The sequence below is a fragment of the Vipera berus genome (genome assembly GCF_964194415.1).
Source record: "Vipera berus genome assembly, chromosome: 2".
In the NCBI taxonomy this organism is placed as follows: Eukaryota; Metazoa; Chordata; class Lepidosauria; order Squamata; family Viperidae; genus Vipera; species Vipera berus.
In genome coordinates this window covers 114,002,255-114,017,990 of record NC_138203.1, presented here as the reverse complement: position 1 = coordinate 114,017,990, position 15,736 = coordinate 114,002,255, and the positions used below count along the sequence as shown (strand labels likewise).

At 50.7% G+C, this 15,736-nt stretch overlaps 1 protein-coding gene across 1 annotated transcript in view; it reads right to left on the bottom strand.

Annotated features, from left to right (window-relative positions):
* KRI1 (KRI1 homolog) overlaps window positions 1–15,736 on the bottom strand; it is an 89,124-nt gene that overhangs the window by 29,656 nt on the left and 43,732 nt on the right. The gene's annotated exons all lie outside the window — the stretch shown is intronic.

The window sequence follows — 15,736 nt, the reverse complement described above, 5'->3', positions numbered from 1 at the left end:
TGACTCTCCCTTCCCACCCCCAAGAGCCTCTAAGCCCCTTCCCCTCCCCCTTGCAAACGCCAGACCCCAGGAGCGGCAGGAAGCCCCTCCCCCTCACCCAAGCGGCATCTGAGCATAAGCAGAGCGCGCCCTGCTACCCGCTATCTCTCCCGGCAGACGCCCGCATCCGGCCTCGCAACCAGCCGCAGAAGCCCGTGCCCGGCTTTCCTTACCTCCACCCGCACCCGGCTACCGGTTCCTGGGCCCCGGCCCTAGCCGCAGGCCAGCTCGCCAGCGACCAGGCTGACGGACTCCCGGCCGCCAGACGCTGCGCTTTGGGAGACGCTCCCCGGCGGGTCGGGGAGGGAGCGCCCGCCTGCTGCTAGGCCGTTCCAAGAACTTCCGGGGACTTCCGGCGGGCTGGGGAAGAGCGTGCCTGCCAGCCCGTTCCAGGAACCTCCGGGGACTTCTGGCGGGCCTGGCGCCCCTCTCGCCCGCAGACCACGCAGCGGCCCTCGCCAGCCGGCCTCGGCATGGCCGCCCCAAGCCCGGCTCTCCAGCGCGTCTTCCGAGCCCACCTGGCTGACCGCCTCATGGGCGGGGCTTGGCTCCAGACGCGCGGCTGCTCCGTCTGCAAATGTGCTCTCAAATGGGTGGGTGGAAGGAAAAGCCCCTTTGGGCTTCAAAAGGGAGGCTTTGCACCATCTGCATCAGACGGGGCTGAATCGGGCTTGTGTCGGACACTTGGCAACTGGCATGTAAGTATTTTCCGGCGTATAAGATGAAAAATCTTGAAAATCTTCTCAAAAGTTGGGGGTCGTCTTATACGCCGGAAAATACGGTAGTTAGCAAATGAATTAAGTTTAAATCAAGGGAACTATTCTACAAAATATGTCACCTAAATGGAATACACCAATCTTATGGTGTCAATACCGGTTTACTCTGAAAGTTTGGACCCTAATCAAATTTAGGCAGTTTCAGGGACCATACTTCAGTTGTAAATATGCCCCTAGCAATAACCCAATGACCATTTCTCATAATTTCTGCCTTGATTGGCCACAGAAATCAAACATTTTTTCAAGCAGTCAATAGGGCCAAAGTTGAATTTCTAGGACTGCAGAGATTACTATGATACTGATGGACAAGTTAATATGTTATCAGTTTAGTTAACAGTTGAAAAACAGAGGGGGAAGTAGAGGAGAGACAAAAACAGGGTAGAGCAGTGATGGCGAACCTTTTAGAGACCAAGTGCCCAAACTGCAACCCAAACCACACTTATTTATTGTCAGGTACTGGGTGGGCGTGGCCTACTAGGTGGGCATGGCTGGCCTGGGTGTGGCCTACTGGGTGGGCATGGCCAGCTCGATGTCACTCATGTCAGGGGCACTTGTTCGGAGCTGGGAAGGACCGGGGCGGATCTGAGGGTCTCCGGCAGAGTGGGGATGGGATCGGGGCGAGTGCCAGGTCATGGTCCACTGGAGGAGCCTTACTGATAGTAAAGAGGATGGGGGAAGAGATGATATTAAAGGGGGTGGTGGAAGATATATTAAAGGGGGTGGTGGAAGACAAAGGGTGGTGGAAGACATATTAAAGGGGGTGGTGGAAGACATGATATTAAAGGAGGTGGTGGAAGACATATTAAAGAGGGTAGAGGAAGAGATATTAAAGGGGGTGGGGAAGACATGATATTGAAGGGGGGTGGGGAAAAGATATTGAAGGGGTGGGGGAAGAGATGCCAAAACCGGCCCTGTGCCACGACACACCAGGTGGCCGTTTGCCTCTGGGGGAGATGCGCGGCCACGTGCCCGAAACTGAAACTTGGCCACGACGCGCCAGGCCACGATGTGCCAAAACTGGCCCACTGCCATGATGCGCCAGGCAGCCATTCACCTCCGGAGGAAGGCAAGTGGCCGTGACGCGCTGAAACCGTCCCTCTGCTGTGACACGCCAGGCAGCCTTTCGAGCGGCTGCAACATGCCCGAAACCAGCCCTCTGCCGCAACGCACGAGGCAGCCATTCACCTCCGGAGGTGAGCAGCCATGACATGCCCCAAACCAGCCCTCTGCCACGACGTTCGAGGTGAACGTTTGCCTCCAACCGGAGCCAAGCAGCCATGCTGCACAAAACCGGATATTTGCCGCAACACAAGAGGTAGCTGTTTGCAGCCACCTTGCGCATTGTGGCAAATGTCCGGATTTGGCGTGGCATGGATGTTTGCCTCCTCTCGGCCCCAGCCCTGGTGGCGTGCTCGCCTTCCGCAGCAGAGGGGCCGAGGAAGCAGCTGGGTGTGGTTCTGGGCAAGGCGCGTGGCGCTTTGGCACTGACAGGGTAGGTTGCTAGCCAGGAGTTGGTGGCCTTTTGGTAGAACAGAACCCCTGTACACCCCCGTAGCCCAGGTGGCCAGCTCCTTCTGACCGGGGGCGAGGTGGTCACAGCCGGCCTTTGACTCCCGGGGGCTGCAAGGGTGGCCTACAGCACGGTGAGTAGCAGCCTGCCATGGAGGGGGAGGGAAGATTGGTGCCCCAATCAGTCTCCCGAGCCCTGGCTGAGCCATCACACGGATTTCTCCGCACGTCATTTCTCCCCCCCATACGAATTGTCCTGCCGCTGCCGTTTCCCCCCAGTACGGATTGTCCTGCCGCCGCCACCCTTCCCCCCCAGAATCGCCATGCCACTACTGCCATTTCCCACCCCCACCCCTCGCATGATCATCCTGCCGCCGTCGCCGCTTGGAAAAGGCCTCTGCCCCATGGATCTAAGGCTGCACAGCGATTTCACACACCCCCAGCTGATCCAGGTGGCAGAGGCCTTTTCAAAGCCTCTGGAGCTCCCATCCATAACCATGGGGTGATTTTGCGGCACGTCAGCGGCCTGGATTGGCAGTGGGAAGGGCGCAAAATTGCTGTGCAGATCTGTGTGGGGCAGAGGCCTTTTGCTGGCCTCTGGAGCCTGGATTGGGCCACTGGCACACTGTACAATCACCCTGCGGCCATGGATGCAAGCTCCAGAGCTTCAAAAAGGCCTCTGCTGCCCGGATCGGCCGTGGGGGGGGCCGCGAAATCACTCCAGAGACTTACCTGGACTCGTTCTGCAGCTGCCTCCACCATCCAGCCTGAATCTGCCCAGCTGTTGCAGCTGCTCCCTGACTCTCAGTGCAGAGAGAAAGAGAGCAAGAGTGCAGGAGCACGTGGAGAGGGGTCAGGGAGCCTCCTGGCCCCATCTCTCTATGGGGCGACGGTGCACGTGCCCACAGGGGTGGCTCCGTGTGCCATCTGTGGCATGCATGCCATAAGTTTGCCACCATGGGGGTAGTGTATGTAATTCTATGTAATGCCTGGTAGCTAAAGCTATACTTAGATTGTATGCAAACATACTGAGCAAATAAGGGAGCAATTAGGCTACCGTAATACCAGGAACAAGAAGTTTATGTAACAACAGAGGAATAGACTTGCTATTATCAAGCCAAGGTAGTCTTGCAACTGGTTTCTCAGTGGTCAACCACTGAGGTACTCAAAAACTGAAAATGGAGGACTTCCTGTTCCACCTCGCAGCAACGCAGCCGAGGGATTCTGGGGCTCCGCACCCCATGGCTAGTTTCGCCCTGCCAGGGACCCTAAACAGGTCTGATGTCGCCCTGGAGAGGTGACGAACAAAGAGGGGCACCCCGATGATCATGGAACAATGGTGGTCAATCCGTTTGATCCGGAGGAAGCCTTCTAACCCGACAGGAGAAAGGCTAGCTGCACACCAGCATCTAGCCCAAACTGCTAGCAGCTGAAATCTAAGAGCACAAACCAGAACAACGGTGAACAGCGTGCTTAGAACTGGGTGACAGTATTAATCTTCTATTTTGTAACTGATTCCTTGGAAAAGATCCCCAAAGTGTTCTGTACCAGCCTGCTACCGGCCTTGCAGAAAAGGCAACCCCTTTATAAACAGCAAGAGGCTGGAATACGTCTGCCAAATTTATTACAAAAACAAACAAGACACGTACCAAGATACAGGAGCTTAGAAACACTATCGGAGCGGTTGCTTTCAGCAAACCAGCCCTCCCCAAACATTCCCTTTATAAAGAGTTCAGGGCGTGGCCTCTCTGCCTCCTTCCGAGAAGCCCCACAGCCTTCCTCTGTTTGCTCCTACTTGACTGCCTCCTGCGTCGGGCGTCCTTGAACAGGGCCAGCTGTGGGTCATCTTCATCCACACTGTCAGGCTCACACAGCTGGGTCTCCATGGTGACCAAGTGGGAGGGGCCTGCCTGAGGGCTATCATCAGCAAGATCTTCAACACCCCCCTCCTCCTCTGAGTCGTCGTCCGACCCAACTGCCGAACCCACAGGCTGACCCTGAATCACAACACAAAGCAAGAAATCCTCCGAAAGTGAAGGGAGGGGATTGCATCCCCTGAACAGACAGCAGCGGTGAATTAATTTCCAAGGGGGAAAGAAATATACTAAAATAAAATTAATATTACTATAGTCTGGATAAATCTGAAAATTAAGATTTTATATCCTAGAGTCCCAATGAAGTTTAAAAAAAGAAAAATAATTCTTTGTTTGAAAAAGTTGGAAAATAAATAACTACTGACATCTAGTAGAGAACTAGAGCATAGAACAAAGTATAACACTGACTCAGAAATTGGCAAGATGCCCAGAAATAATGAACAATTTGTTCCCTTGAACTTTGATAACACTCAGCTAAATAGAAAACTGCTGGGAACAAAGAAAGAAAACATACCTGGCCATCCATAAGCTTAAGAAATGTCTGCAAAAAACAACAACAACCCTTTAACTGTTGTCTAAGCTCAAGAATTGTTTGCAGAGAAAGAAAAACTTTGCCTCTTGGCTAATCTTCTAGGGGGGAATTTACTTGAAGGCTTTAAAGTGGTGAAACATTTTGCTACAATTTTGACTGATTGATAATTCAAAGACCTCTAAATAGAAGAATCGTTATAAAACATTGCTTTCACTGATGCCTTGATAATTGGAAACACTTTTGATAACATGCACAAATATAAGAACTATATAAGATTTGGTTGTTTTGATTTTAAGATTGGCTGGTTTGATAAGGCTAAACAGAGAGACTATGGTACTGGTAAAAGACTACCTGAAGGGAGAAGACAAAATGAATATTGCATACCTATCTAAAAGTGACAGGAAACCACACCTAATATTCCCTTCTGAAGGACCTAGCCTGGAATATCAGAGATCTGCAGGACCAATACTCCAAGATGAGTCAAATACTTTCCAAAAGGAAATGTATGCAATGCTACAACAGATTCAAATGACAATGGTTTCAATTCACGATGAGATTAAAAACCACTTTGACGACATAAATGAGCACATTTTCAATTTAAAATCACAACTAAAAAACTCTCAAACTCTTTATGACAATAAAGAACGAACAAACCAGATAACAGAACACAAACTAGAAGGCAGCTGTCATAGTTCCGACTAATGAAACACTTCAAATGATCTTCTGCCATTATTTAAGACATCTGATGTTCTACTGTAGTTTGTTGAAGCTGTTTCAAGACTCTAACCTAAGATCAATTGAAAAGGAGCGTCCTCCTCCAGTTATTGGGGCGGGGGGGGGGGGAAGAACACTACAAGATTAACAGAATTCTGGTCTCACAATTTTTTAAAGAGAAACTGCAGTATTTAGTACAGTGGAAAGGATACCCCTTAGTAGATGTGGAATGGGTGGCCACTCATAATGTTAGCACAAACAGATTAATAAAAAAATTCTTGATGAATACCCTCAATGCTCAAAACCATAACTGAGCATTAATGATTAATAGTGATAATTTGTGTTTAATGTTTTCCAACTCTGCCCTTCCTTTGGGGGATCAAGATGTCAAGGCTGAATTGCTACAATGCCTGTTAGCTTCATTATCTTGCCAAAAAAAGGGGGGAGGAAATGGAATGGAACGCCAAGAAGCCATTCACAGACCATGAGAACATGCACCAAGCCAAGGTCACTGCCACAGGTGCTCGATGGAAAAGTGAACTGTTCCTATAACAAAAACAAATATTACTATTGGACAAGGTGAACACCCAGTGGGTGGGGAATTAGGAATCTAATTAACTAAGCAAACTTTCATGCGGGAAATTTCAGAGTTGGTTTTGCTTCTTAGTTCTCAAATGCTGTGATCAATAAAGTTATGCCTGCTGGGACTCAATTGCCTTGAGGATTCCTTTGTTGGGTTTGCTAGTAGGATTGACAGGAGCATGTAAAATTGGTCAGGGCAATGCTCGAGAGGTTCAGAGTGATGATGTCATGGTTCCGATTAATGAGACAAATCAAAGAATATTCAGGCATTGTTTTTCTTAAAAGTCTATAATAATGAGAATGAAGCATCGGCACTCATGGATGGATGCCAGAATCTGAATTCTCTCTCTTCATTCCCTCCCCTGAACACATTTTATCATAAACAATTCCCTCCCTTAATTGCATGTCATTAATCACATTCTCCAATTAGTTTAACATGCCAAGTTTCACTTCCTATCTGTAGCGTGCTATACCTTATCTTGTTTAAAACAAACAGGTTAGCCTTCATTTTAATCAGAGCAAACAGTTTAAATAAAAAAGCTGCCTCTTATACTGTCAAAGCAAAAACATCTAATGTTTGCAGCATTGACATCCAGCCGCCCCTTACAAAAAGGATAAATCCTGTAAGATAAACAAAAGCATGTGTCAGGGATTATCACTTGGTTTGTTGGGGTTTCTTTCATGAAACTTTTTGATGAGTCGGACAGCCTTCACATCACTAGATTTCACCCAAGTAGCTTCAGACAGCAAGTACCCCTTCCATAGTACTAGGTACTGCAATTTCCCTTTAAAAATTCTAGAGTCAAGAATGCCTTTCACTTCATAGTGTGTCTGACCCGCTACTACAAGGGGCCCGGGTGCCTTCTTAGGGGGAGGTCTTAAGGTTGTTGTTGTTGTTAGCTGCAAAGTCATGTCTGACCCATCGCGACCCTATGGACAACGTTCCTCCAGGCCTTCCTGTCCTCTAACATCTTCTGGAGTCCATTTAAGCTCACGCCTACTGCTTCAGTGACTCCATCCAGCCACCTCATTCTCTGTCATCCCCTTCTTCTCTTGCCCTCAATCTTTCCCAGCATTAGGGTCTTCTCCAGTGAGTCCTTCCTTCTCATTAGGTGGCCAAAGTATTTGAGTTTTATTTATTTATTTATTTTATTTATTTATTAGTTTTTATAAACCGCCCTTCTCCCGAGGGACTCGGGGCGGTGTACAGAGGAAGGAAGGTCTACAGATGAACAATAAAAAGTAATAAAAACAATATTGAAAACAAACTGGGACCCCAATTAACGCTATCATGCCAGGCCGGACTGCTGGAACAGGAAAGTTTTTAAGTCGCGTCGGAAGGTACGGAGGTCGGGGGCCATCCGAATTTCGGTTGGTAAGCTGTTCCAGAGGGCTGGCGCACCCACTGAGAAAGCCCTCCCCCTGGGGGCCACCAGCCGACATTCCTTGAGCGGTGGCACCCTGAGGAGGCCCTCTCTGTGGGAGCGCACAGGACGGTGGGGTGCTGACATCGGCAGAAGGTGCTCCCGTAGGTAGTCCGGACCCATGCCATGTAGGGCTTTGTATGTCATTGTTAGCACCTTGAACTTCACACGGAAGGCAACCGGAAGCCAGTGCAGCGCACGGAGGAGAGGTGTGATATGGGAGTATCGGGAGGCTCCCAAGAGTGTCCGTGCCGCTGCACTTTGCACCAGCTGAAGCTTCCGAGTGGATCTCAAGGGCAGCCCCATGTAGAGAGCGTTGCAATAGTCTAGGCGAGAGGTCACAAGGGCATGGGTGACTGTACGTAAGGAATCCAGGTCCAGATAAGGCCGTAGTTGGCGAACTAGTCGTACCCGGGAGAAGGCCCCCTTGGTCACAGCTCCTATGTGGTCTTCTAGGGAGAGCTGCGAGTCTAGGAGGACACCCAGGTTGCGGGCCCTATCAACAGGGGGTAGTAACATGTCCCCGATGTTAAGCGATGGGACATTCTGAATATCCTGGTTTGCCGGAACGTACAGCCATTCAGTCTTGTCCGGGTTCAGTTGAAGCCTGTTCCTCCCCATCCATTCCCGGACCGCTTTCAGGCAGCGGGACATCACGTCTAGGGCATCACTGATATTGTTTGGAGTTGAGATGAAAAGCTGGGTGTCATCAGCATACTGATGGTACCCTACTCCAAAACTGCGAATGATCTCACCCAGCGGTTTCATGTAGATGTTGAACAGGAGAGGCGAGAGGACCGACCCCTGAGGGACTCCGCAAGCGAGAGGCCTCGGGGTCGACCTCTGTCCCCCTGTCAGCACCGACTGCGAGCGACCCTGGAGAAAGGAGGAGAACCAACGCAGAACCGTGCCTCCCACTCCGTCCCCTGAGGCGTCGCAGCAAGATACCATGGTCGATGGTATCGAAAGCCGCCGAGAGGTCTAATAAGACTAGGACAGAGGAATGGCCCCTGTCCCGGGCTCTCCAGAGATCATTCATCAGAGCGACCAATGCCGTCTCCGTGCTGTAGCCCGGCCTGAAACCTGATTGGTACGGGTCTAGATAAACCGCTTCATCCAGGATCTGAGGAAGTTGGTGCGCCACCACGCTCTCAACAACCTTCGCGAGGAAGCGAAGATTGGAGACTGGACGAAAGTTATTCAAAGAGGATGGGTCCAAGGTGGGCTTCTTGAGGAGAGGTCTCACCACCGCCTCCTTCAAGGCAGTGGGGAAGTGACCCTCACTCAGAGAAGCAGAGATGACCGCTAGGAACCAGCCACGTGTCCCCTCTCGAGCTGCATAGGCCAGCCAGGAAGGGCACGGGTCCAGTAAGCATGTGGAGGAGCTCAACCTTCTCATAATCCTGTCCACTTCCTTAGGAGTTACAGGATCAAATTCTTCCCAGATGACGTCGACAAGACTGTCCATGTCTTGTTCTTCCATCTCAGCCCAGTTGGAGTCCAGGCCAGTTCGAATCCGAGCAATTTTATCCAGCAGATATTGACCGAATTCCTCGGCTCGACCCTGCAAGGGTTCCTCCCTCACCTCTTGGTTTAATAGGGAGCGAGTCACCCTGAACAAGGCAGCCGGGCGATTATCTGCGGACGCGATGAGGGTGGAAAAATAGTTGGATTTTGCCACCCTTATCGCAGCGAGATAAGACCTGGTGAGGATTCTTAGTCGCAATCGGTCGGATTCGGATCGGCTGGATCTCCAACGGCTCTCTAGGCCCCGTCTCCGACGCTTCATCTCCCGGAGCTCCTCGGTGAACCATGGGGCTCGCTGGGATCTGCGCCGGGTCAGAGGCCGCAAGGGTACAACTCGGTCCAGAGCCTCCGTGGCTGCCTTTTCCCAGGCTTCCACTAAGGCATCCGCCGAGCTGTGAGCAGGGAGTGCATGCGTGTCCCTAAGCGCTGCCTGGAACTTATCAGGGTCCATTAGGCGCCTAGGGCGGTACCATCTGACTGGCACCGTGCACCCACGGTGGGGGGTGGCAAGGGGGAAGTCTAGCCGCAGGAGGTGGTGATCGGTCCATGACAGGGGCGTAACAGTTGTGGTACCCCCACCGATATCATCACGCCACCGTCCAGACAAGAACACCAAGTCTGGGGTGTGGCCTCTCTCATGAGTCGGTCCAGAAATTATTTGCGACAGGTCCATGGCCGCCATGGAAGCCATGAACTCCCGAGCCAGTTCGGACGATCCTCCCAGGGACGGTAGATTAAAGTCTCCCAAGACCATGAGTCTTGGGAATTCAACCACCAACCCTGAGAGGGCATCGAGTAGCTCGGGCAGGGCCGCCGCTGCACGATTAGGTGGTAGGTACGCCAGCAGCAGGCCCAACTGCGCCCCTGGGCCGTATCTCAGTAGGAGAGACTCACACCCGACCATCTGAGGGACGGTGGTCTCTCGCGGGCTAAGGGATTCCCTGATGATAACTGCCACTCCCCCACCCCTCCCGTGAGCCCGAGGCTGGTGCAGCACCTGGAAACCTGGCGGGCAGAGGTCAACCAGAGGAACACCACCCTCTGGGCCCAGCCAGGTTTCCGTGATGCAAGCCAGGTCCGCATGCTCGCTCTCCACTAGGTCACGAATGAGGTGAGCTTTGTTAGCTACGGACCTTGCATTCAGGTAGACCAGCCTTAGCATGGGAGGGGGCGCACCTTTGCTCCCGGGTCCTCCGGGGGAGAACAGAGGGTCGGAGCGTCTCACCGCTTTTACAGAGCGGAGATGACACTCCCGGTGACGATATGGCCCTCTGTCTGTGCACCTTCTGCCATTCCCCACCATCCTAGGGATGGGATGTTTGTCAGTACGCCACTGGGTGTTATCGGCGACTGGTCCTCGTTGTACGCCGTCGCGAACGGTCGTGGGCCTGGCATGCGTTATGGTGGCTGGAAGGCGTGCCTTTCCCGCGCAACCATAGTCTTCTCCCTCCCCCCTCCCTAACCCCACAAAAAACTTAGCTAAGAACTTAATCAGGGGCCTCTTGTTGGGCTTATGCTGGAGGCCCCTGACCCTGCCCGGCCATCTCTCAGAGGCCCAGTGGTTGGGCCCGTCATCGAGATTGGATGTGATGCAGGCGGGTCGCACCCAGGAGAGTGGGGAACCCCTGAGGGCGTGTAGTACTGTGCTGGAGTATTGAACGAGCATAGTCACAAGGGGTTCCGGGAAGGCAGTCCCCTGGATGGTGAATTTGTAGGAGGGTCGAGTCGGGTAGGTGCGTTCCTGGTTCGTCGCCCTGCCACTGCCACTTGGCCGGGCGAACCCCCAGAAGCAGGCCATTCCTCATCCTCTCACAATGGGTTGTGACTCTGCTTCCGGGGGTGGTCCAGAACGTACTCTGGGTGAAGCATACCCCATAGAGCTCTCACCTCTATGGGGTTGCAGGTGTAAGGCCAAGCCACTCTGCCACCGTGGCTTGCACCCAGGCCCGTTATGTCCTGTGGGGAGAGAGTGGGCAAGGGTGGTTGAGAGTGGGTAGAAGGCAAGATGGAGGGATCCATTAATCGGCGTCAGCTCTGGTGGTTCAGCCGCCCAAACAGTTCTCTCCCTGATCCTCTGGGTGTTGTTCCTGGCCACAGCTCCATAGGCCCCTATTGGTTGGGGACCGTCCAGAGCGTGGCCTCCCAGAGGTATGGGAGTCCCTGGTGTCATGCCGCTGCTGTTGTCGTCTCCGATCAAGGTGCTTCGAAGAGGTGGCTCAGGGTGTGAGCCGTAGATGCCTCGCCTCCGCCGCTACCGCCGCTGTCAGAGGGCCCTGGGCAAAAACGGTCGACCGGGGCCCGGAGAGGGTGTCACCGCCGTCCTCGCCTCCGTTGCCGCCGCTTCCGCCGTATAGGGCATAGAGGAGTCGTTGGCACCCATTCGCTGCCGCTACCGTCGTAAAGCTGGCCTGCGGCGTCTCCTTGATCACTCGGAGACGCCGCCGCTATCCGGGAGTAGATTAGGCAGCCGAGGCAGAACAGCAACTCCGGCCCCGCTCAGGATGGTTGTAGCGGCAGCAGCGGTACAGGGGGTGGGCCGGAGATGCCACGCCGTCAGCGCTACCGCCGCTGTCAAGGCCCCTGGGTGGCGAATGGCTGTGCAGCCGCAGCGGCTCAGGGGGTGTGCCGAAGATGTCACCGCCAACCGCCTCCGCTGTTTCAGCCCCCTGGGTAGATGGCCGGCTTTGGGCTTGGGTGCTCTCGCCGCTTTTGCTTTCGCTACGCCGCCTCCGCCTCACAGCTGATCTGCAGCGTCTCCCTTGATCCTTCGGAGACGCCGCCGCCGCCCAGGTGCTGTTTCCAGCCCCCTGGGGAAGATGACCGGCTTTGGGCTTTGAGCGCTCACACCGACTGTTGCTGTGCTCACTTTCACTTTCACCGCCTCCGCCTCCGCCTTTAGCTTTAGGATCTGGCCTTCTAAAGAGCAGTCAGGGTTGATCTCCTGTAGGACTGACCGGTTTGATCGCCTTGCAGTCCAAGGGACTCGCAGGAGTCTTCTCCAGCACCATAGTTCAAAGGCTTCAATTCTTTGGCGCTCAGCCTTTCTTATGGTCCACCTTTCACAGCCATACATTGCAACTGAGAAGACCATAGCCTTGACTATACACACTTTTGTTGACAGAGTGATGTCTCTGCTTTTTAGTGTGCTGTCTAGATTTGCCATGACTTTCCTCCCCAGGAGCAAGCGTCTTTTAATTTCTTGGCTGCAGTCCCCATCTGCAGTGATCTTGGAGCCCAGGAAAATAAAATCTGTCACTACCTCCATTTCTTCCCCATCTATTTGCCAGGAATTGAGAGGGCTGGATGCCATGATCTTGGTTTTTTTAATATTTAGTTTCAACCCAACTTTTGCATTCTCCTTCTTCACCCACAACAAGAGGCTCTTTAGTTCCTCTTCACTTTCTGCCATTAGAGTGGTATAATCTGCATATCTTAGGTTGTTGGTATTTCTTCCGGCAATCTTAATTCCAACTTTTGAGTCATCTAGCCCTGCCTTTCTCATGATGTGCTCTGCATATAAGTTAAATAGGCAGGGTGACAGTATACAGCCTTGCCGGACTCCTTTCCCAATTTTGAACCAATCAGTGGTTCCGTGTCCAGTTCTCACTGTTGCGTCTTGGCCCACATATAGGTTTCTCAAGAGACAAATAAGATGGTCTGGTACGCCCATCTCTTTAAGAACTTGCCACAGTTTGTTATGATCCACACAATCAAATGCTTTAGCATAGTCAATGAAGCAGAAGTAGATGTTTTTCAGGAACTCTCTAGCTTTCTCCATGATCCAGCGTATGTTGGCAATTTGATCTCTAGTTCCTCTGCCTCTTTGAAATCCTGCCTGTACCTCTGGTAGTTCTCGATCCACATACTGCTAGAGTCTAGCTTGTAGGATTTTAAGCATAACTTTACTAGCATGAGAAATGAGTGCAATGGTGCGATAGTTTGAACATTCTTTGGCACTGCCTTTCTTTGGAATTGGAATGTAAACTGATCTTTTCCAATCCTGTGGGCACTGTTGAGTTTTCCACATTTGCTGGCAAATTGAGTGTAGCACATTTACTGCATCGTCTTTTAAGATTTTGAATAGCTCAGCTGGAATACTGTCACCTCCACTAGCTTTGTTGTTGCTCAGATTTTCTAAGGCCCACTTCACTTCACATTCTAGGATGTCTGGCTCGAGGTCAGTGACAACCTCATTGTGATTATCAGGGACATTAAGCTCATTCTTGTATAGTTCTTCTGTGCAATTTTGCCACCTCTTCTTAATTTCTTCTGACTCTGTTAGGTCCCTGCCATTTTGGTCCTTTATTATGCCCATTTTTGCATTAAACATTCCCTTCATCTCTCCAATTTTCTTGAAAAGATCTCTGGTCCTCCCTATTCTATTGTTTTCTTCTATTTCTTTGCACTGTTCATTTAAGAAGGCATTCTTATCTCTTCTAGCTATTCTCTGGAATTCTGCATTCAATTGGGCATATATTTTTCTCCCTTGCCTTTCACTTCCCTCCTTTCCTCAGCTATTTGCAAAGCTTCCTCAGACAACCATTTTGCTTTCTTGCATTTCTTTTTCTTTGGGATGGTTTTGGTTGCTACCTGTTGTACAATGTTGCGAACCTCTGTCCATAGTTCTTCAGGCATTCTGTCTATCAGATCTAATTCCTTAAATCTATTTGTCACCTCTACTGTATATTCAATTTAATTCATACCTGAGTGGCCTACTGCTTTTCCCTACTTTCTTCAGTTTAAGCCTAAACTTTGCAATGAGAAGCTCATGGTCTGAGCCACAGTCAGCTCCTGGTCTTGTTTTTACTGACTGTATATAGCTTCTCCATCTTTGGCTGCAGAGCATATAGTCAATCTGATTTCTGTGTTGACCGTCTGGTGATGTCCATGTGTAGAGCCGTCTCTTGGGTTGTTGGAAAAGAGTGTTTGCTATGACCATCGTATTCTCTTGACAAAATTCTATCAGCCTGTGCCCTGCTTCATTTTGTACTCCAAGGCCAAACTTGCCTGTTATTCCGGTTATCTTTTGGCTTCCTAGTTTAGCATTCCAATCCCCCATGATGATAAGGACATCATTTTTTGGTGTTAGTTCTATAAGGGCTTCATAGAACCGGTCAATTTCATCCTCTTCAGCATTGGTGGTTGGGGCATAGACTTGGACTACTGTGAGATTGAATGGTTTGCCTTGGATTCGAACTGAGATCATTCTGTCATTTTGAGGATTGTGTCCCAGTATTGCTTTTCCTACTCTTTTTTTGACTATGAAGGCTATTCCATTTCTTCTGAGGGATTCTTGCCCGCAGTAGTATACCTGATGGTCATCTGAATTAAATTCACCCATTCCTGTCCATTTTAGTTCGCTGATACCTAAGATGTCAATGTTCAGTCTTGTCATCTCTTGTTTGACCACGTCCAGCTTTCCTTGATTCATGGATCTTACATTCCAGGTGGAGTCCCGAAAAGGTTCCAGCAGGCTGCAATGGAAGACAGGGTGTACTTTTCCTAAAACCCTAGGGAATTTTAATTCTACTGTGACGGGGTTGATGATCCTTACAATGGGGAAAGGCCCAAGAATTTTGGTCCTAATTACTTTCTGGGTAATTTGAGGCGTAAATATTTAGTTGACACTTCCTCACTGATAGATCAAGTGTCTGGGAAGTGGAGGGCACCTGAGGGTATTCACGTATTGGGCTGAACTCTTTTTCTGTGGCTACTCTGAAAAGCATGTAGCTGGTGCTGCTGTGAACAGAATTATGGTAAACCACCTCGGCGAAAGGGAGGAGGTCAATCCAGTTTTTCTGTTGGTAGGAAACATAGCATCTGAGATACTGCTCCACCATTTTGTTAGTGGATTCTGCAGCCCCATTGGTAGGCAGATGAAAAGCAGTTGATAAGCCTTGAGATGATCCAATTAATATAAGAAAACTCCAAAATTTCGCTATGAACTGCACTCCTCTATCCGAAATTATTCGCTTAGGGGAGCCATGCAGTTGGTACGTATGTTTGAGGAACAATTTAGTCAGTCGTTGGGCAGATGGGAGTCCTTTGCAAGTTTTTCTCTCACTAGCTTTATATGATCAGTCATGCTGTATATCAAGATGTCATCAAGATACACCAGAACACCTTTGTATAAATGATCATGCAGAACCTCATTAATCAGCTGCATGAATATGGATGGGGCCTCCTGCAGTCCAAATGGCATGACTTTGAATTGGTAGCTTCCCAAGGGACAATTAAAGGCAGTTTTCCACTCGTCTCCCTCTTTTACTCTCACCCGGTAGTATGCCTCTCTCAGGTCCAATTATGTGAAAATGCTCCCCTTAGCTAGGTGGGTTAACAAGTCTCTCTAGAGGGGGAGGGGATATTTGTTCTCCACATTCACCGTGTTAAGCCCTTTATAGTCTATGCAGACATGAAGAGACCCATCTTTTTTTTCCTTGAACAACACATGGGCTCCCACAGTAGATTTGGCTCGTTCAATGAACTCTCGCTAGGTTTTTATCCACATATCGTTGCATCCCCTCCATTTCGAGGGGGGACATGGCGTACATCCTCAGTCATGGGAGTTTGGCTCCTGGCAACAATTCGCTAGAACAATCATTGGGTCTGTGAGGGGGCAGGGTGTCGCATTCTTTGTCACTAAATACCCCCACCAGGTCCCGGTACTCACTGGGGACGGTTGGTTCACCTGGGGGCGGTGAGGCAGCCATGCACGCTCATTCAGTTGGTGGCCTAAATTGTCCTGCTACATCTGTTGAA